Here is a 23,602-nt window from a genome sequence, read left to right on the forward strand (position 1 = left end):
GTTACAAAATGTATTACACAAAAGTACCTATCACATAAAGAGTGGCTATGCAATTTAGAATGCATCAAGAAGTTTTAGATTGTGTGGCTACATTCTTTGGAACCAAAGGCATTGCATGGAAAAATTACTACATACCCATATCTAACGGGAATTTCTATTTTCTTGCAATCGTTTTTATTTAGTGTTCACTCTCATGACTAATACATGATAACTTAACGAAAGGTAAGGGTAATTTCTAGTGAATTTAGCTTTTAAATCTTATAGGCTGGTTTAGTCTTTATCTTTTGATTTTAACATGTATTAAAAGGAATAGAGAGAGATGAATTTCATGATAATTTATGGAAATGAATGGAAGATAGTAGTTATTTCACACTTAAATTATAGGGATGCTGATTGTAATCCAGCATCTAATTTTTCTTGATGTCAAGAATCAGAAACCAGAAGGTCAGGAAGTGAGTGCAGCAGGAGTAAACATTGATAATCACATGAATGAAGGCAGTGGCTGGATTAACTCAGCCTAACAATGCAAAGCCTATTGATGATTTCAGTTTTTCCAAGGCTAAACCAAAAGATTCTTTGGACCCACAATTCAAACCGCCAGAAGCTTCACAACTAGTTTCTGTCTTCACTATTTTATTCTTGTTTCGTTGCTCAAATTAAATGTATTGTTCTAATTTTTTAACATTGCTATTTTTCTTTGTAGGGGAAAACACACCCAACTCAATTTTTTCTGCTTTTGATGTCCACCCCAACCCAATTATGTGTGTTTAAGTTGTATTAACAGTGTGATTTGTTATATTTTGTGAAAACTGGGAATTTCATTCTGTGATTGTCTGTTTCTGTACTGGGCTGGCTTTATTGCAGAAGCAAAGGAGACACTCTCTTGTTTTGTAACTGCCTTTTCTCTCACTCTGGTGTCTTACAGATGAAAATGTATGTTTCTACCATTTTTCTTTGTTTTCAAAATTAATACACTAATTTCCATTGAACTTTCTCTTTTATATTGGGATATGATTGATGTTTAATAGCTTTGTCACAGTTTAGAGGGCAATGCTGGTGCACTCACAAATTTTGAGGTCCTTGATTTCTTTCGAGCTAAAGGATCTTCAAAGGATCCAACAAGAGTTATTGCCAAAGTAGCACAGTCTGAATACAAGGTTAGGTGTGGTTTTTCTAATAAATGGGAATACTTGTAAGTTTTATTGGTAGATGAATGTTCTGTATATCTAACAGGTTTATGATTATTTGGTTGACACTGCTGCCTTTGTTCAAACAAGAGAGAGCATCAATGAGTTCTTGACAAGTGTTAAATAGTACGACCTGGCAAAAGCTGAGGCTCTGAACATATTAAACATTGGGCCAGCTGCTAATTTTGAACTATACCCAGTAAGTATCAATAATTTGATTTTCCAATTTATGTTACACCGAAGCATTTAGTTAGAAGTTTTTAGGTCTGCAATTTATTAGCTATGACCACATTGTCAACAAATTATTTAAATAAATACATATGATTTGTATGTCTATCAAATTGATATAATGTATCAAATTTTAAAATTCAAAATTCAAATTTAAATTGAGATAGACTAATTTTAAACAATAGGGAGAAATAAAAAACTTAAAAATAAATTAGTGTGACATACTTGATACAGGAGACGTTATGTAGCTTATCATGATAGAGAGTGAGTAGTTCCTAATATTCTCTTGTTCAAGAGTGAATACTTTTATAAGGGTAAATTTATGCATCAAAATATAACATGTTGGTCCCGAGTAAAATTTTAAAGTGAAGCTTCATCATCTTTGCATTCCAAGTTTTTTATTTTAATATTATTTCTTAATTAATAGTATTACAAATTGTTGCATTGATTCATTGAACTTGATTTACATCATGGAGGAGGATAAAAGCAATGCATATATAAATTTAACCTACACTTCTTTTTAAGTTGCCAATTAATTAAAAATCCCTTTTTATATAGCTTTTAAAATATTTATTATTTCCTATTAAAAATATCTAATATTAAAATTAAAAAATTAATATTTATCATAATTTATGATTTAATAATAATAATAAAATATACTCCCAGTATTTATACATATTATTTTCTATTACTTTTTTTAATGCAAAGCTATATAAAAAGGCATAGATATTGTATTAGTTGGTACTTAGTATTTATATTGCTGTCTCACTTGACCAAATTTTATATATTGTTCACCAAACAAGTAAAGTAAATTTTATCTTCCCCTGCTATTGTTGGTTTGTATTCAATGTTCTGTTTGTTCCAGCATATCACAAGTAAAGTAAATTATATTGCTTAAAGGTTTTTGTGGCAAGTCACTTGCTTCTTTCCCTCGAGGTGAGTTTCATTTTGTTCCAGCATATCACAATCCTCAGCATTTTGGCAAGTATTTGTTCCAAGTGATCCCAGATTGGATCATTTCCTCCCTCCCCTTCAAGATGATGATAATTCATAATATGAGAATTTTTACATTGACGTTGTCTATGTTCTGTTTCTTTTTGTTCCCCATTATTGTAAGTATTCCCTCACTATTGACGTTGTTATTCTGTAAATTGTACAGGAAGTTTCTACTCTACAGGTGTTGGAGGATTGAGAAGCTATGAGAATCCAAAGAATAAGATTACTGCAGTACCTGCCGAGGAAGAGTAAATCTGGGGTGCATTCTTTAGGGTAACGAGATGACATGAGTTTAAATATAATTACCGGTGCTGCTCTCAGTTCTCTTTGCAGAATATTCTTTTCATCTGTTTAGAACAGAGAATCAGTGATCAGTCCCAACAGTAATATAAGGTTAATGTTAGTTGAGACTGCATCAGGTACAAAGGGAAAATGTGAGGTCAAAGACAATAGAATTGGAGTTCATAAACAGCCAACACATACAACTAAATTTCACTAAACGAAAAGTGTAGTGTCCAAAATGAATGGGTTAGACTAATATAAACTTAAATCTTCATATCACTTTTGAAGGTAATCTTAGAGCTTAAGAAGTTAGAGTTGAATATCCATTACGTAACTAGGATTGCCAGTTGCAACTAAATTTCACCGAGGTAATGACATTGTAAGTTCCTAAGAACAAAATTATAATCTACGAGCAAAATTTTAATCTAAGCAAGTTCGGTTAGGCTCCACTACACATAATAGTGGTATTATTTATTTGAATATTTGTTTATGCATTCATGGTTAGTTTGCTTATTTTGACCATGTGGCTCTCTCCATTTATGAACTTTGAGACTTATATCTTATGCAACCAAGGCATTAATGTACCCAAGGCATTAAAAATTACAAGATCATGTCATATTTTCTTTTTAGGCTGAACATTCATACATGTAATTTTGCTAGTATAAGAAATAAGTAAAACATATTAACAAATGCTAAAGATTTGGTTTATAAGAATAATTTGTTCAATAGTGACCAAATTTTGTTATCTTTATAATTTCTTAGTCACTGTCTCCAGTCTATTGATTCTCTATTCAATATCCATTAACCCCTCAATAAATTTCCTTGATTCATTTTTCCCATTTCCATCTCGATAGTCTTCCTCCAAAGCCTCCATCTCTTGGGTCAACAGTGTCTTGAGAAGGATTTCCAAATTGAACAGTTTTCAAAGGAGAAAATTCAGGTGTAACATCAGCATCATTACCATTTGTATTTGCTTTTGATACATGAGGTCCATGATGACAGAGTAGCTTTAGACTGCTTTTTTGCCAAGTAATATTGTTTGCAATTTTTTAAAGTAATTTTTGATATGCAGTAATTTTTCAATGCAATAGCTTTGGTGCCAGAGAATGCAATTACACAATCTGAAACTTCTTGATGCATTGCAAATTAAATAGCCACTCTCTATGTGGTAGGTACTTTTTTATAATCCATTGTTGCAAACAAGCATCGAAATACTCATGCATATAACAACCAAAACTATTTTCATTTATCCAAATTACTCTCCCATGGTAACCAAGTTTCCTTTTTTGGATTAAAAGACCTAAACTTACCAACTAATTGAACATGATTAAGGCTGCCAAGGAAAATTTCCCCTAGTAGAGTCCAGGGAAAATCTCACACCGTCAATTTTCAATTGATTAAGCTTTTTCCACCTAAATAGCATAGGTTCTTCATTGGTAATCAGCCTAGGCTATGGTTGCTAATTTGTTAATCTCTCCCACACCCAAGTTTGGAACAAGTAGTAAAAGGGTGACCAAAGAGTTAACTACAATTCAAATTCTTCATTACAAGTCAAACAAACTATTGTTTTCTTCGATAGACCAAAATCATTTTATATGTTGGATAAAACTGTTGGTCACAAAGCTGATTCTCTCCAGCAAGATGAACAACAATAAGGAAAACAAACTTTCTCACCAAGCCACTATGAGAGAAGCCAATCATTGCCAAGCAAGTTGCAAGGGATGTTTCATGCTCAATTTCACTCCCACTATTGACAAAAATCCATCCATGCTAATGTTTATATAAACCCCACTCTTTTTACTCCTTGGAGATTGCTGTTGTCTTGTTCTATGTATCAATTTCTTCTCCACCTTCATCATTTCCTAGCTTTGAAATGGGGTCAAGACAGGATCACCAACAGTTGCAAAACCCTTCAACATGATCACATCCTCCAAGGTGACATTTTTCTCACCCTAGGAGCACAAAAAGGTATTTTTCTAAGGACACAACTTCTCAGCAACCCAAAACACATGTTTTCAACCCAAGTGCTTCATAGTAAAAAATGAAAACATGTGTTTTGGGGTTGTTGAGAAGTGGTGTCCTAAGACAAATACCTTTTTGTTACCCTAAGGTGAGAAAAAAACACCTTGGAGGATGTAATGGTGTTGGAGAATTTTCCAATAGTTCATGATCCCGTCTTCACCTCATTTCAAAGCTAGGAAATGATAAAAGTGGAGAAGAAATTGATACATACAATGGGAAAACACACTACAAGGAATAAAAAGGATGGGGTTTATACATTAGCAAGGGTGAATATTTGTCGATAGTGGGAATGAAATGGAGCATGAAACATTCCTTGCAACTTGGTTGGCAGAGATTGATTTCTCTCCCAATGGCTTGGTGAGAAAGTTTGTTTTCCTTGATGTAGATAATCAGCTTTGCGACCAATATTTTAAGCCAACATACAAAATGATTTAGGTCTGTTGAAGAAAACTATAGTTAGTTTGGCTGATGATAAGAGGTAACTCTTTGGTCACCCTTTTACTACTTGGTTCATATTTTGTTATTGGAGAGATTCTCAAATTTGCAACCACAGCCTAGGTTGATCAACCATGAAAAACCTATGCTATGTGGGTGGCACAAGCTTAATCCCTTGAAAATTGAGGGTAGGAGATTTGCCCTGGATTCAGCTAGGGACTACTTTCCTTAGCACCCTTATGTTCAATATGTTCGATAAATAAAAATAGTTTTTTTTTTTTGCTGTATGCATGAGAGTTTCAATGCTAGTTGTCACACAAATGTATTACACAAAAGTACCTATCACATAAAGAGTGGCTATGCAATTTAGAATACATCAAGAAGTTTTAGATTGTGTGGCTACATTCTTTGGAACCAAAGGCATTGCATGGAAAAATTACTACATACCCATATCTGACTGGAATTTCTATTTTCCTGCATGGCTTTTTTGAGGGAGATGTCACCACACGTTATGCAGGATGGTGGAAGCAGTCAATACTGGATCATCATCGTGATTTTGTAAAGAATATTACTCAGTGAAACAGTAGTCTATGCAATGATGTTGGTGTTTCCACCTGAATTTTCTCCTTTGAAAACTATTTTATTTGGAAATCTTTCCCAAGACACCGTTGAACCACTGATGGAGGCTTTGGAGGATGATTATAAAGATGGAAATGAGATAAATGAATCAAGGCAGTTTATTGGAGGAGTATTGGATCTTGAAAAGAGAATCAATAGACTAGATACATTGACTTAGAAATTAAATATAACAAAATTTTGTCATTGTTGAACAAATGATTAGCTTATAAACCAAATCTTTACCATTTGTTAATATGTTTTACTTATTTATGATACTAGCATAATTAAATGACATGATTGTTCAAAAATCAAACTACAATATGATCTTGTAGGATTTAGCAATATGTTTGTTTGTGAATGAAAGGTATGTATTTTTATAATATCTTTCGTCATCAACCTATGCTTCGACATGGTATGCGTGCACACATGCACGAGCAAAATTTATCTATTATGTTAGTTGAAATTGGAGGTGATGACTCCACAAAAGTTAAGGAATACCAAAGAAAACAACTAGCGATGATAGTTTCCTTATTTCTCTATATGCATAAGGGAAGAAAAGAAGGGGCACAGTTACAAAGAATCTGTTGATTTTCTGCATTCAAGGCCCTTGGTGAAGAGTCCCATCTCATGACTCTTGGTGAAGAGTCACATCTCATGTTTGTTGCGCATCTATTCATACTTTCACTTCAAATGAGTGGACACAAAATCTCATGAAAGGATACAATCTTTAAATAATTTTGAAAATTTCACATAATCACCCACCATTTTAAAAATATATATGAACCAAATGGTTTTAGATTAAACATACTCAAGTTAGTGCACAAATCATGTTCATCAATTAATCATACAACTTAATGAACAAAATATCTCTCACCTTTTTTAACAAAACAACCAAATCCCATGATTTCTGAAAATCACATGGTTTTAGATAAAAGTGAGTATTGGTTAAACAACTAAAACAACAACAAACATAGAAATAGAGAATCAAGAATATGAAAGTATAAAAAAATTGTAGATAGTACAAACTAAATATCTCTCACCACAAGCAACCAATAAACAAACCAAAGATTTAGATTTAAGAATTATGTATCCTGAATTGTCTCACAAAATTCCAACTCAATCCAATATTTAATGAAGTTGTAAATGCAATTTTACTATGGCTGCACGCGAAACTACAAGAATATCAAAATCCCACTTCCTACTCTTAGAGAACTTATTCAATGTACCTTCCTCCATTACTCAAACCATTTGTTGAACATATGTACCTTTGGTATCATTTTATTACCTCAGTTGTTCAAGAGAAATCGGTTTGATCTTTTAGATGTTTCAAACTTTTTAATGTTATTCCATAAGGAAGGAACTTTGTGAATGATTCAAGATAGAATCATTAACTTTCATCTACATCCATATTGTGTTTGTTCGTAGATATTAAGCATACATTCAATTTATGCACTTGTTTCATAAAAGGCCTACTATCAATCATCCGATAATTATAAAAATAACTGACAAGAAATTTCTTATTTGTTCCCATCATGTAGTTTAAAAAAAGTGTCACACACGTACCTTTTAAGATGTGTCACATTCAAATATAACCATCATACTTGTTTTCTAACGGGCTATAGCAATGATCTCATCTTCCCTATTGGTTGGGATTGGGGTGTTGAAGGCATACATACCTTTTTCAAGGTGTGATGATTGGAGATGCCACTTCAAAAATAAAGAAATACCTGATAAATTGAGTGTGATGATATTGCAAGAAAGAACAAAAACCAAATTAAGAAAAGTGCAATTTTCGAAGGTATGCATATAAAACACTAACCATTAGGCTCGACTCATCCCTAACAATATATGTAGATATTGGATGGAATATAGTGTACAAAGAATCTGGTGACTCCTTTATTTTTAGTGTACAAAGAATCTGGTGACTCATCCCTAGCAATATATGTAGACTCCACTTCAAAAATAAAGAAATACCTGATAAATTGAGTGTGATGATATTGCAAGAAAGAACAAAAACCAAATTAAGAAAAGTGCAATTTTCCAAGGTATGCATATAAAACACTAACCATTAGGCTTGACTCATCCCTAACAATATATGTAGATATTGGATGGAATATAGTGTACAAAGAATCAGGTTTGAATGGAGGACATTTTAAGAATAACCTTACTTTCTACTTGAGATTAGTAAAATTAAATGATTTCAACTAACTTTCTTAATTTATGGGAAGTAATTATTTTTGCTCATATATGAGACAGAGAGAGTATATATATATTCTACAATTCCTTCCAATTATGTGAATTTCTATTGGAAACTGCAAAAGTTTATGTCATGGTGTTATGTTATTTTGTGTCTACATATTTCTAATCTAATAAATATAATATAGGTATCGATATAATTGAATTCATTAAAAAAGACTAACCTAATTTATGTATAATGTGCAACCATATCTACTCATCATTCAAAAGTAAATAGCACAATATATGAAGATCTTTTATCCCTACCAAAAGCAACAAGGAATTTTTTATGCAACTCAAAATTAATTTTCCTTCTAAATAAACTTTTACCTTAAACGAAAAAAATTAAGTAGGAGGGAATGTCCATTAAAGAATCATAGGCAAATGAATGTACTATACATATCAATCTATGAATGTTTAACACTGTAGATTTGTCAACAAAAGCATACGTTACTAGTTAATAGACTTATTTGTACATTTGATGTCTTTACTTTATCGAATTTCTTAGGAATGTTCATAAACTGATTTTATCAAATAACTTTATGAATAAATCAAGCAAAAAACTAAAAATCAAATAAACCAAAAGTCGAACAAATTAAAATTTAATAAACCCATCTGTTTTGAATAAAATCAGATTTTGGATTTCATTTTAAAATTCAATCTAATCCTACCCAAACCAAATCTAACAGCCCATACTCATGGAGGATAACCTCCCAAACAAAAACTGACATTAAAGAAAATAGGAACTCTCAATACCTTGATAGATTTGAAGTCTTCCAGAGTTCAAGAAAATGCAAAACAAAATGGATTGATGAAAAACCCTTGTCTGCTAGAGCTTCCTCCTTGAATTTGATGTCCAAGGGACAAGATTTGAGTTGTAAAGGTGAGAACTTGATGTAGGATGACCATGAAGTTAGAGAGAGAACACAAGGCAAGAGATAAAAGCTCTCTTATCTCTCCTAAAACTCTAGAAGTGGCTGCGCATGAATGAGGACCAAGGGAGAGTGTTTACATTTCTTGTATTGTAATCCTACATCTTGGAGTTTTGGGCCGGGCCCCATTGGCCCATTAGGTTTTTGGATCCAAATTTGTTTCATTAGGATTAATTAAAGTTTCATTATTCATCTTGCAAGAGACTTTAATCTTCTATCTTCTATTATATTCTACTCCTCCCCATTCCATTATAATTGTCATGTAAGAGAAAAAAAAATTCATAATAATTGTCATTTTATCTTTTTAATGTAACATTAATCAACTTTTTTTTACTTATATTCTTAAAATATTAATGGTAGACAAAAAAAAATCAATAAATGAATTAATGATGACCTCTAGTTTCCTGATATATTAAAAAATTATTATAGATTCCTATCGTTAGTTAAGTGATAACGTGTCTATTAGAAATTTTAAAATATAATTTCATGGGATTTGTGAAATCACCGATCTATATTTAAAAACTAAATTACAATTTCTAATAGTTAAAATTTACCTAAATCAATTAAAGATGAGTTTTTTGAATCCTAGAACCTTGCCGTGTCTCACCTCAATGCTTTTAGAAAAAAGATCAAATATATTAATAATTGGATGGGCAATAGACCGAAGAAGTGCCATAGCACCAAGCCTTAATGAGTTCAAACAAATGCAAAAGTAAAATAAATCCACAAAGTTACTCACCCATGGTACACCTTCATGAATCTGCCTCCCTTCCTAATATCCTGTATGCACCACCGAAGACATAGACCCACCTCTATGCTTAACACAATGTTGACCTCTCGTTCCCCTTTTTCAAAGTTTCAAAACGCTTCCCACTATCCTCGAACTCAGAAGTACAAATTTAATCTTTTTAGGCTAAATTAACATTAATTGTTTTTCCATGTAGAACCACTAACCATCTTTCATCACAAGGATCTTGAAAATAAAATACCTGTTTAGCTTGTTTTGAGACGGAGGGAGTAATCTATTATTAGTTAGCTTTAATTAAGACAATTAAGGTTAATTAAATTCTAGTTAACTAATTAATAATTAGAAACATTAATTATATTAGGTCTTTGTCTATTTAAATTATTTATATTAGGCCTACACTAATTAATTAGATAATTTGGTGTTCAAAGCTCTAATTTCTATGGTTTTGACTAAACTTGTTTCTTTTTACAAAATTGTCATAAATTGGTCGACTTACAACTCCTTACTTTGGCTTTGGTTGACTGTTTTTGACATTTGGAGGGCTAAGCCTAAATCAAATCACTCTTAAGACCTTTACTTCAATTTCTAATTTATGAAACCTACTACCAAATCGACTCATCATCCAAAATTAAATAGTACATAGTATTGGAAGATCTTTTATCTATACCAAATAAAACATTAGTTCTGATGGAATTCAAAATTTCTTTACCTTCAATATTTTATCTATGAAACCTTTACTTAAAACTAAAAAAGATAACATAGATTTGGCCAACTTTTTTTACCCTTCACATACGCACACACAAAAAAAAAATGTTGTCCCTTTTATTGAGTTTGTACCTATATATCTGGCTCAATCCTGTAGCTTCCTCCTTGAGAAGGAAGGTTGGATTCATGCTACTTTTTTATGAAACCCAACCCTAAACAACTTGGTCTCAAACAAGTTAATTTTGATTAAGTGAATTGGTTCTGAACATCTAAATTTGTTTTAAACTTTTTAAAACTGAGGTTTTAAATAAACACAAAATACAAATTATGAAAAATCACCTTGAAGCTAGTCACTTAGCTGGCGCATCATGAAAGTGTTATGGTGATATTGCTTAACAATTAAGTACTTAATCTCAATAAGTCAACATGACATTCGAAGAAATTGAAATACGTTATGGAGGGGATGTCCTATAGTCAATGTGTGGAGGGCAATAGAAAGAATTGGAAACCTTAATCTGATGCTAAGTGTAGAGAGTGAGAGAGAGAATGGGAACTTAGTATCTCATGAAAGACTTTGAAGTCTGAACAAGTTAGTGAATGTGTTATCACTAATATTGGAACTTTTAAATATAAAAAATATGTAAGCATATAAACAACAATAGTAATTTTAAAGACATGTCACATCAATGGGTCTATGGGTTTGGTTCATGGGTTTAAAGTTTAACACCCATGACCCAACCCATACTTGAATGAGTTTGAACAAGTTGGAGTTGACCTCTAGGCAAGTGTACGTATACAAATAATTAAAAATGTATGTAGTATCGTTACCACAACAACTTGTCTCAATGCCTAGAACTTTCCATTTATCCACTATTTAAATGAACAAAATTTCATTTAATTGATTTGAAATTAAAACTTGATTTTTTATCGACTAGAATAAACAATCTCTAAAAATAAAAAAAAGTTTTATTTTTCATTAAATATGATTCAAATAGAGTTTGAGAACATTTATATTATTTAAACCATTATGACTCATGAAATACCCAAAACATCAATCTCATGTAATAAAAGAGGTGTTCTATCCCAATTTCATAGTTCATGGTTAAGGAGACATAATTTCTTCTTGACCCCAATTTCTTGGAAAAAATATTCTGAATTTTACAACTTACCACATATCCATAGAAAGATAAATCATAAAATCTTGATACATATAAAGCAAGCCTCTTATAAAATTAATATAAAAACAAATCATAACACATCAACCATCCAATTTCAATTCCAAATAAAATCATGACTTTCCAATCACAGTCTATTCTCACATCATTCAAATGGTTGGACTGGGCACAAAATACATTAAGAGTAAAAAAGTACACAATAAAATAGGATAGAACTTATCAGTTGATGATGTTTTTCAGTCGACAATGGTCAAGGCTATTTTTGGTCGATGCCAAGGCCATTTTTTGGCTGACATATGCTAGGTTTTTTGGTCGACATCAAGCTAGGGTTTTTGCCAAAGCCATATTATGGATATTTTTTTGTTCAAATAGGCTAGGTTTTCGGTCAATGTTAGTCATTGCTATTTTTATGCTGACATCAGCTAAGTTTTGTTTTCTGTTGATGGCAGCTGAGGGTTTGTTCAACCGACGTAGGCCAAGCTTTTTCTCATCAACATTAGTAGGTGCTACTTTTTAACTCACGTCAAGCAAAAAAAATATCACAAGCCTATGTCGTCCAAAAAAGTCCAATCCGACGTTTGCCAAAAAATTGCCCCAACCCAATTATGTGTGTTTAAGCTGTATTAGCAGTGTTATTTGTTATATTTTGTGAAAACTGGGAATTTCATTCTGTAATTGTCTGTTTGTGTACTGGGCTTGTTTTATTGCAGAAGCAAAGGAGACACTCTCTTGTTTTGTAATGGCCTTTTCTCTCACTCTGGTGTCTTACAGATGAAAATGTATGTTTCTACCATTTTTGTTTGTTTTCAAAATTAATACACTAATTTCAATTGAACTTTCTCTTTTATATTGGGATATGATTGATGTTTAATAGCTTTGTCATAGCTTAGAGGGCAATGCTAGTGCACTCACAAATTTTGAGGTCCTTGATTTCTTACGAGCTAAAGGAGCTTCAAAGGATCCAACAAGAGTTATTGCCAAAGTAGCGCAGTCTGAATACATGGTTAGATTTGATTTTTCTAATAAATGGGAATACTTGTAAGTTTTATTGGTACATGAATGTTCTGTACATCTAGCAGGTTTATGATTATTTGGTTGACACTGCTGCCTCTGTTCAAACAAGAGAGAGCATCAATGAGTTCTTAACAAGTGTTAAATAGTACGACCTGGCAAAAGCTGAGGCTCTGAACATATTAAACATTGGGCCAGCTGCTGATTTTGAACTATACCCAGTAAGTATCAATATTTTGATTTTCCAATTTATGTTACACCTAAGCATTTAGTTAGAAGTTTTTAGCTTTGCAATTTTTTAGCTATGACCACATTGTGAACAAATTATTTAAATAAATACATATGATCAGTATGTCTATCAAATTGATATAATGTATCAAATTTTAAAATTCAAAATTCAAATTTAAATTGAGATAGACTAAATTTAAACAATTGGGAGAAATAAAAAAACTTAAAAATAAATTAGTGTGACATACTTGATACAGGAGAAGTTATGTAGCTTATCATGAAAGAGAGTGAGTAGTTCCTAATATTCTCTTGTTCAAGAGTGAATACTTTTATAAGGGTGAATTTATGAATCAAAATATAACATGTTGGTCCCGAGTAAAATTTTAAAGTGAAGCTTCATCATCTTTGCATTCCAACATTGAAACGGTTGGGCTGGCCCATGCATTCCATCTTTAATAGATGTACATGTCTGATATTATAAAGTTGGAAAGCCTACACTACCCCTCTAAATCTACCCCAAAGTAACTCTTTAATAAAAATATTTATTTTTTATTTTAATATCATTTGTTAATTAATAGTATTACAAATAGTTGCATTGTTTCATTGAACTTGATTTACATCATGGAGGAGGATAAAAGCAATGGATATATAAATTTAACCTACACTTCTTTTTAAGTTGTCAATTAATTAAAAATCCCTTTTTATATAGCTTTTAAAATATTTATTATTTCCTATTAAAAATATCTATTATTAAAATTAAAAAAATAATATTTATCATAATTTATGATTTAATAATAATAATAAAATATACTCCCAATATATATACTGATGCAATCCTACCCCGCAAGGGCATTGGGTAGAAAACTCCAAGTAGATTGGGCTAGAAATCCAAGGGAAGGCCCTAGGGTTCTCATGAGCCTTAGGGTAGATTTCGAGCCCATGGGCTAAGTATGAACCCGCTTATCTTTGTAAATATTAGAATAGGTATTTCCTTCGTAGGCCTTGTATTTTGGTCATTCTAGTAGTATAGGGTTTTAGCCTTGTATTTCGGGGCATTTTGAGTAGTCTTTGTAGTAAGGACTTTTTTTTGTATTTTCATGTTTTTTGTCATAGGGGTGAGCTTAGCTATTATAGGGGGTGTGTAGCTAAGCTCTGGCTTCTCATCTCAAGGAGGTGAGCTTAGCTATTAGAGAGGTATGTGTAGCTAAGCTCAAGCATCTTTAGGAATCTTCTTAAGGAAGCTTCTCAAGGAGGTGAGCTTAGTTATGAGAGGGGTGTGTGTAGCTAAGCTCTAGCTTCTCAGGGAAGTTTTCTCAAAGAAGCTTCTCAAGGAAGTTTTCTCAAGAAAGTTTCTCAAGGAAGTTACCTAGTCTATAAATAGAAGCATGTGTAACACTTGTTGTAACTTTGATGAATGAGAGTCTTGTGAGACATACTTCAAAGTTCCACTTCTCTCCCTCTTTAATCCTTCAATTTCGTGCTCCCCCCTCTCTCTTTCTCTTCCTCTTTCTTTTCCTCCATTGAAGCATCCTTCCAAGCTTCTTATCCAAGGCTCATCTTGGTGGTGAAGCTCCTTCTTCCATGGCTTACTCCCTAGTGGATGGCGCCTCCTCTCACCTCTTCTCCTTTGTCTTCTGCTGCATCTCGATGGTGGAAAATCACCATTAAAGGACCTCATTGAAGCTCAAAGATCCAGCCTCCATAGAAGCCCCACAAGCAAGCTTCCATCAAGTGGTATCAGAGCACAAGAGCTTCAAGTAGGTGCTCCTTAAACCTCCATTAATTTTTTTGCTTTACCTTCTCTTCCATTGTTGTTTCTTCATTTTTTTCTCCATGTATCTCCTCACATGTCTTGTGATAAATGTTTTAAACATGATTCTTTAGAGTTTCCACCGATTAAACTTGCTATAGAAGCTAGATTTGATTTTCTATGCTTCAAATTTCTTGTTCGCGTTCTTGAACCATGAATTGTGTTGAGTTTGGGTTCCTTTGAGTTTTGTCTTGTTATTTTTTGTGGCTGAAACCTAAACCATAAAATTCTTACAAAAATATTAAAGTAGAAGAAAACCTCAAAAATCTAGAGTGACTTGTTCACCTATTGTAGTTTTGTCATAGAAGTCATGTCTAGTCATGAAACTTGTCACATAAGATTTCTTATGTTGTGCTGAATTTTATTTTCTTGTTTCTTTGTCTAACTGATTTGTTCATGAGTGTATGAAATTCTTTTAGCCTATTATTTGATTTGAGTCAAATCTTTCATGTTAATTAGTCCTTAACATGTTCATGCAAAATTCTTAGAGAGTCTTTGATTGTGAACCTTTTCTTGAACTTTTAGGTTTCCTTATGATTGTGTCTATTGTGAATTTGAGTTTTGGTGATTGAATTGCTGGCTGAAATGTTGATCCTAAGTGAATATTGAACTCCTAAAACTGTGTTAAACAATCCTAGTGAGTTCAACATACATAGGAAGGTTGAAAGTAAGCCCAAGGCAATCAATATACCATGCTTAAAAAAAATCGCTGGTGCTGGCAGCTTGGACATACAAACTTGTAAAAATTACTGAGAATTGGTTACTTCGAATTTTGAGCTGAAATTTTTACTGAATTTGCTAAACATATGGAAAAAAAGTTATAAAAAAGAAACAAGTGATTTGGATAAAAGGAAAAAAATACGAAAAATCACATAAGTTGGCAGGAAAATCAGTATCCAAGAAAAAAAATGAAAGAGAAGTGTGCTTGTTGTTTTGGCTCAAAATTTATTCTATAATTGGTGCCTATGTTATACCAATCTTAGTTCCAAAATTTCAATTGAAAATTAGTGTGAAGACAAGTGCCAAAGCTAAAGGTTTTTTGAGTTTTTTATTTTTAGTTTTTTTTACTCTACTCTAGAGCCATTCTAAGTTTCTCTTTGAGTCCTAGCTTGCTTCTATGTCCTTTTCATTGCTTTAATTGTTGAATAATCCTTGAAAAATTGTCTTGTTAAAAATCCATTGGTTTAGCTTTCATTTCATTTTTTTTTGTCTTTGGTTATTGCTTGTCTCTTTGTTTCCTTGTTTGTGGGTTGCCATATAGGGAATTGGAAGGAGGATTGGTGCCATCCCTTGAAGAATTTGAGTCAAGAAGAAAGGTGCCAACCACCTTAAGAGCTATTGGACTAAGAAGCACTCCAAATTGAGTGAATCACCAAAGAGAGAACAGCCACCAAAATTGAGGACCGTTTTGTAATTTTGTAATTTGCAATTTACTTACTTTCATTGCTTTCAAGTTTTGTAACAAAAAGGCCTTTCATTGGAAGTGTGTTGGGAGCCTCCAATAGGTTACCAAACTTCCATTTGTGTGTAATAATTTTAGGCAATTTTTCCTTAGGATAGTGAGTGTTTTGTTGGGAACCTTGAATGTGGTCATCCAAACACTCTTAGGATTCGCCTAGTTTACATTTCTTGCTTACTTTCATAGCTTATATCCTTTACCTTCCATTGTCAAACCACCTAGATAGCTTTCCTTTTACCAATTAGTTTTTTTTTTACCTTATCTTTCACACCTCTTTTAGTGTTTATTTTGGCTAGTTTCAACCATAGTTTCTTTTACCTTTTTGTTTTCAAACCTCCAACAAGAAAGAACCACAACTTAGGAACCAACATGAGTCATCATTCATCTAGTGTTAATGACGAGGGTACTAGTCATAAAGACCCTTTATCTAGAATCTTAGATGAGTTGAGTTCCCTTAAGCTATGGAAAGAAAAACAAGAGAGAAAAGAAAAAGGAAAAAAAAAGAGTGGAAGAAATAAGTCAAGATGAAAGAAAGAAAATAAGAGAAGAAGAAAGAAGAAAAATAATAAAAGAAATGAAAAGAGAAAAACATGCCTCCTATAGTAGTCATAACTCTTGTAAGAGCCTAAGTGAAGAACTTCGTGACTATTATGAAGGAAGGCATAGGTCACATCTTAGACCTCACTCCCATAGGAGGGAAAATGAAAGAAAGCCTCAAGAGGTTAACATTAAACTCTCATACTTCCATGGGAAGGACAATGTAGAGGCTAATTTAGATTGGGAAATAAGGGTAGAGCAACAACTTAAAAGGAAGTCTACTTCAAAATCTTATGGCTCTCACTCTTATCCAAAGAAAGACCAAGGTCAAGGAATCTTAGGGGTGAGACCTTCTAAGCCCAAAGATGATAAAGGGAAGACAATAGAAAAGCAACCCCTTAAGGCTAGTATGCAAGAGAAGACTAGCTCCATGAAGTGCTTTAAATGTCTTGGAAGAGGACACATTACTTCTCAATGCCCCACCAAGAAAACCATGATTATGAGGGGCCAAGACATTTATAGTAGCCAAGATGAGACTACTACTTCACCTTCCTCTAGTAAAAGTGAAGAAGCAAAAGGGGAAGAATCTAGTGAAGAGATCTACCCCCAAGAAGAAGGACAACCTTTAATGGTTAAGGAGGAGTGTAAGGAGGTAAATGTCTCCTCCAAGAGGTTAGCTAAGAAGGAAAGACATTTTGAAATAAAGACAAATATTAAAGAAATTTCCCTTCTTAGACAACCTCCACATTTTCTCTTTTGTAAAAAGGCACTTGCTAGCATTGCCACACCTCTTGGGCTTGAGTTTATTCCTCAAGTAAAGAAGTTGTTGGATGAGGGTTTGGTTCGCAAAAGCTTAAATCCTTGTGCTTTGTTGGTGCCCAAAATAGGTATTAATAGGCACCAAGTCCCTAAAATAGGTGGTATGATGAATGTTTTGAGTGGTGCAACACTCTTTTGTAAAATCACTCATGCACCCAACATCTTCATGATTTGTGTACATAGGGACCCATTAGGTAGGTTTGTTCTTATTTTTAGTTTCAATACAAACTTAGGTACTCATATGGGACACCTTAGGTTTGTCATACTTTTTGGTAGGAATAATCAATATGAAAATACAGAAAAAGGTATGTTTTATTGCGTTACTTTTCTTAATTTTTCAAATAGTGATCAAGGGGTTCCCATGAACCCTAAGAGAATATAGGTCATTCCTGAGTGGCCCACTCCACCAAGTATAAGAAAAATTTGGGGCTTCCATGACTTAACAAACTTTTACAAAAGGTTTGTCCCATATTTTTCTATACTTGTAGCACCACTCATTGAGTTGGTGAGAAACCATGTTCTTTCATGGGAAGATGCCCAGGAAATGGGTTTTCAGACCTTACCTTACTTCAACATACCAAACACCACTAATACATATGTTTTTGTTCTTTTTACACGTGTTGAGGGAAGAAGCCCAGAGTATGAAGAACCTCGAGATTTGAGGTCAAATCCTTTCCAAGGTGGAGGGAATGATGCAATCCTACCCCGCAAGGGCATTGGGTAGAAAACTCCAAGTAGATTGGGCTAGAGATCCAAGGGAAGGCCCTAGGGTTCTCATGAGCCTTACGGTAGATTTCGAGCCCATGGGCTAAGTATGAGCCCGCTTATCTTTGTAAATATTAGAAGAAGTATTTCCTTCGTAGGCCTTGTATTTTGGCCATTCTAGTAGTATAGGGTTTTAGCCTTGTATTTCGGGGCATTTTGAGTAGTCTTTGTAGTAAGGACTTTTTTTTTGTATTTTCATATTTTTTGTCATAGGGGTGAGCTTAGCTATTATAGGGAGTGTGTAGCTAAGCTCTAGCTTCTCATCTCAAGGAGGTGAGCTTAGCTATTAGAGAGATATGTGTAGCTAAGCTCAAGCATCTTTAGGAATCTTCTTAAGGAAGCTTCTCAAGGAGGTGAGCTTAGTTATGAGAGGGGTGTGTGTAGCTAAGCTCTAGCTTCTCAAGGAAGTTTTCTCAAAGAAGCTTCTCAAGGAAGTTTTCTCAAAGAATCTTCTCAAGGAAGTTTTCTCAAGAAAGCTTCTCAAGGAAGCTACCTAGTCTATAAATAGAAGCATGTGTAACACTTGTTGTAACTTTGATGAATGAGAGTCTTGTGAGACATATTCAAAGTTCCACTTCTCTCCCTCTTTTATTCCTTCAATTTCGTGCTCCCCCCTCTCTATTTCTCTTCCTCTTTCTTTTCCTCCATTGAAGCATCCTTCCAAGCTTCTTATCCAAGGCTCATCTTGGTGGTGAAGCTCCTTCTTCCATGGCTTACTCCCTAGTGGATGGCGCCTCCTCTCACCTCTTCTCCTTTGTCTTCTGCTGCATCTCCATGGTGGAAAATCACCATTAAAGGACCTCATTGAAGCTCAAAGATCCAGCCTCCATAGAAGCCCCACAAGCAAGCTTCCATCATATACATATTATTTTCTATTACTTTTTTTAATGCAAAGCTATATAAAAAGGCATAGATATTGTATTAGTTGGTACTTAGTATTTATATTGTTGTCTCACTTGACCAAATTTTATATATTGTTCACCAAACAAGTAAAGTAAATTATATCTTCCCATGCTATTGTTGGTTTGTATTCAATGTTCTATTTGTTCCAACATATCACAAGTATAAAGTAAACTATATTGCTTAAAGGTTTTTGTGGCAAGTCACTTGCTTCTTTCCCTCGAGGTGAGTTTATTTTTGTTCCTGCATATCACAATCCTCAGCATTTTGGAAACTATTTGTTCCAAGTGATCCCATATTGGATCATTTCCTCCCTGCCCTTCAAGATGATGATAATTCATAATATGAGGAATTTTACATTGACGTTGTCTATGTTCTTTTTCTTTTTGCTCCCCATGATTGTAAGTATCCCGTCACTATTGACATTGTTATTTTGTAAATTGGACTGGATGTTTCTACTCTACAGCAGTTGGAGGATTGAGATGCTATGAGAATCCAAAGAATAAGATTACTGCAGTACCTGCCAAGGAAGAGCAAATCTGGGGTGCATTCTTCAAGGTAACAAGATGACATGAGTTTAAATATAATTACCGGTGCTGCTCTCAGTTCTCTTTGCAGAATATTCTTTTCATCTGTTTAGAACAGAGAATCAGTGATCAGTCCCAATAGTAATATAAGGTTAATGTCAGTTGCGACTGCATCAGGTACAAAGGGAAAATGTGAGGTCAAAGACAATAGAATAGGAGTTCACAAAAAGCCAACACATACAGCTAAATTTCACTAAACGGAAAATGTAGTGTCCAAAATGAATGGGTTAGACTAATTTAAACTTAAATCTTCATATCACTTTTGAAGGTAATCTTAGAGCTTAAGAAGTTAGAGTTGAATATCCATTACGTAACTAGGATTGCCAGTTGCAACTAAATTTCACCGAGGTAATAACATTGTAAGTTCCTAAGAGCAAAATTATAATCTAAGCAAGTTCGGTTAGGCTCTCAAGTGGTTGACAAGTCTTGTTTAGGTGGTCTTTTTGGCCTTGGTTAACAAGAAAATCGAGTGTTAGGTACAAAAATTGGAAAGCTCCACTACACATAATAGTGGTATTATTTATTTGAATATTTGTTTCTGCATTCATGGTTAGTTTGCTTATTTTGACCGTGTGACTCTCCCCATTTATGAACTTTGAGACTTATATCTTATGATATATTTTGTCTATTAGATGCGATGAACTATCAGGTGGAAGGGTCAGCAGTCCTTGTAGGCACAGAGTGATAGATCCATTTTCAAATAGAGTACCATGTGATGGATTAATGGAGTAATGTGTTTATGTGCTTGTGACGGTAAGGCTTACATGCGAGGCCATGTAAATACTTTTAATGATAACTATGAGAAGAGTGCGACTGGTAGTGAAGTTTATTATGGTGTTCATTAGCTAGGATTTTCTCTGTTTCTCTTGTACAGTTGTGCTTTCTAATGTAGTAAAAGATATGCTTCTGGCTTGAGATTCTCTAATATTGACTCTATGCAAAGTGTGTCCGTATATGATGATTGGTAAGCTTCCAGCTAGTAATAATTTAAGGAAAAATAGTACTTGGACACTCATGTTATAGCAAGGCAAGGTTGAGGAGGGCAGATTCCAATGCCAAGGTGCATCCCTAGTTACCAAACAGGTCATAGCCTTTCTAGTTTGGCTCTCAAATTGGCACCCTAGAATTGTCTTCTTATTAGAGGTGTTCATGTTAAACATATTTACCTACAGTTGAAGAAGATAGGTACATATTAAAGACATTTACCTAAAGTTAGGAGATGTAAGTAAAAGTTAATGACTTTTACTTACACACTATACATAGTAGTTAAAACCTATAGTGATAGACAATTAGTCGTCATTATACGCCTCCTCAAAGTTGACGGAAGAAACGTCCGTAGGACAAAGTCTATCATACATTTACCTACTGATTGTTTTATTTATAGTGATAGTTTTTGTCCGTAGGTATAGGTCATTTTTCTTGTAGTAAGGCAAAATAACAAATAACAAATGTGAAACCAAGGCATTAATGTACCGAAGGCATTAAAAATTACAAGATCGTGTCATATTTTATTTTTAGGCATTATAAGAATAATTTTTTCAATAGTGACCAAATTTTGCTATCTTTATAATTTCTTAGTCACTGTCTCCAGTCTATTGATTCTCTATTCAAGATCCATTAACCCCTCAATAAATTGCCTTGATTCATTTTTCCCATTTCCATCTCCATAGTCTTCCTCCAAAGCCTCCGTCTCTTGGGTCAACAGTCTCTTGAGAAGTATTTCCAAATTGAACAGTTTTCAAAGGAGAAAATTCAGGTGCAACATCAGCATCATTACCATTTGTATTTGCTTTTGATACATGAGGTCCATGATGGCAGAGTAGCTTTAGAATGCTTTTTTGCCAAGTAATATTGTTTGCAATTTTTAAAGTAGTTTTGGGTATGCAGTTATTTTTCAATGCAATAGCTTTGGTGTCAGAGAATGCAATCACACAATCTGAAACTTTTTGATGCATTCCAAATTGCATAGCCACTCTCTATGTGGTAGGTACTTTTTTATAATACATTGTTGCAAACAAGCATCGAAATACTCATGCATATAACAACCAAAACTATTTTCATTTATCCAAATTACTCTCACATGGTAACCAAGTTTCCTTTTTTGGATTAAAAGACCTAAACTTACCAACAATTTGAACATGATTAAGGATGCCAAGGAAAATTGCCCCTAGTAGAGTCCAGGGAAAATCTCACACAGTCAATTTTCAATTGATTAAGCTTGTTCCACCTCAATAGCATATGTTCTTCATTGGTAATCAGCCTAGGCTATGGTTGCTAATTTGTTAATCTCTCCCACACCCAAGTTTGGATCAAGAAGTAAAAGGGTGACCAAAGAGTTAACTACAATTCCAATTCTTCATTACCAGTCAAATAAACTATTGTTTTCTTCGATAGACCAAAATCATTTTATATGTTTGATAAAACTGTTGGTGACAAAGCTGATTCTCACCAGCAAGATGAACAACAATAAAGAAAACAAACTTTCTCACCAAGCCACTAGGAGAGAAGCCAATCATTGCCAAGCAAGTTACAAGGGATGTTTCATGCTCAATTTCACTCCCACTATTGACAAAAATTCATCCATGCTAATGTTTATATAAACCTCACTCTTTTTACTCCTTGGAGATTGTTGTTGTCCCTACTCTTTTTACTCCTTGGAGATTGCTGTTGTCCTGTTCTATGTATCAATTTCTTCTCCACTTTCATCATTTCCTAGCTTTGAAATGGGGTCAAGACAGGATCACCAACAGTTGCAAAACCCTCCAACACCATCACATCCTCCAAGGTGACATTTTTCTCACCCTAGGAGCACAAAAAGGTATTTGTCTAAGGACACAACTTCTCAACAACCCAAAACACATGTTTTCAACCCAAGTGCTTCATAGTAAAAAATGAAAACATGTTTTTTGGGGTTGTTGAGAAGTGGTGTCCTGAGACAAATACCTTTTTGGTACCCTAAGGTAAGAAAAAAAAACACCTTGGAGGATGTGATGGTGTTGGAGAATTTTCCAATAGTTCATGATCCCGTCTTCACCCCATTTCAAAGCCATGAAATGATAAATGTGGAGAAGAAATTGATACATACAATAGGAAAACAAACTACAAGGCCTAAAAAGGATGGGGTTTATACATTAGCAAGGGTTGATATTCATCCATAATGGGAATGAAATGGAGCATGAAACATTCTATGCAACTTGGTTGGCAGAGATTGATTTCTCTCCCAATGGCTTGGTGAGTAAGTTTGTTTTCCTTGATGTAGATAATCAGCTTTGCGACCAATATTTTAAGCCAACATAAAAATAGTTTTTTTTTTTTGCTATATGCATGAGAGTTTCAATGCTAGTTGTCACACAAATGTATTACGCAAAAGTACCTATCACATAAAGAGTGGCAATGCAATTTAGAATGCATCAAGAAGTTTTAGATTGTGTGGCTACATTCTTTGGAACCAAAGGCATTGCATGGAAAAATTACTACATACCCATATCTAACGGGAATTTCTATTTTCCTGCTTGGATTTTTTGAGGGAGATGTCACCACGCGTTATGCAGGATGGTGGAAGTAGTCAATACTGTATCATCATCGTGATTTTGCAAAGAATATTACTCGGTGAAAGAGCAGTCTACGCAATGATGCTGGTGTTTCCACCTGAATTTTCTCCTTTGAAATCTATTTTATTTGGAAATCCTTCCCAAGACACCGTTGAACCACTGATGGAGGCTTTGGAGGAAGATTATAAAGATGGAAATGAGATAAATGAATCAAGGCAGTTTATTGGAGGAGTATTGGATCTTGAAAAGAGAATCAATAGACTAGATACATTGGCTTAGAAATTAAATATAACAATATTTTGTCATTGTTGAACAAATTATTAGCTTATAAACCAAATCTTTACCATTTGTTAATATGTTTTACTTATTTCT

General features: G+C 33.7%; 2 pseudogenes; both read left to right on the plus strand.

Annotated features, from left to right (window-relative positions):
• The first annotated feature begins 925 nt into the window (after positions 1 to 925).
• Positions 926 to 1,437, plus strand: LOC114397202 (annotated as a pseudogene).
• Positions 1,438 to 12,334: 10,897 nt separating this feature from the next.
• On the plus strand, positions 12,335 to 23,509 carry LOC114397203 (annotated as a pseudogene).
• Positions 23,510 to 23,602: the final 93 nt, after the last annotated feature.

Source organism: Glycine soja, chromosome 18 (genome assembly GCF_004193775.1).
Source record: "Glycine soja cultivar W05 chromosome 18, ASM419377v2, whole genome shotgun sequence".
Taxonomy (NCBI): domain Eukaryota; kingdom Viridiplantae; phylum Streptophyta; class Magnoliopsida; order Fabales; family Fabaceae; genus Glycine; species Glycine soja.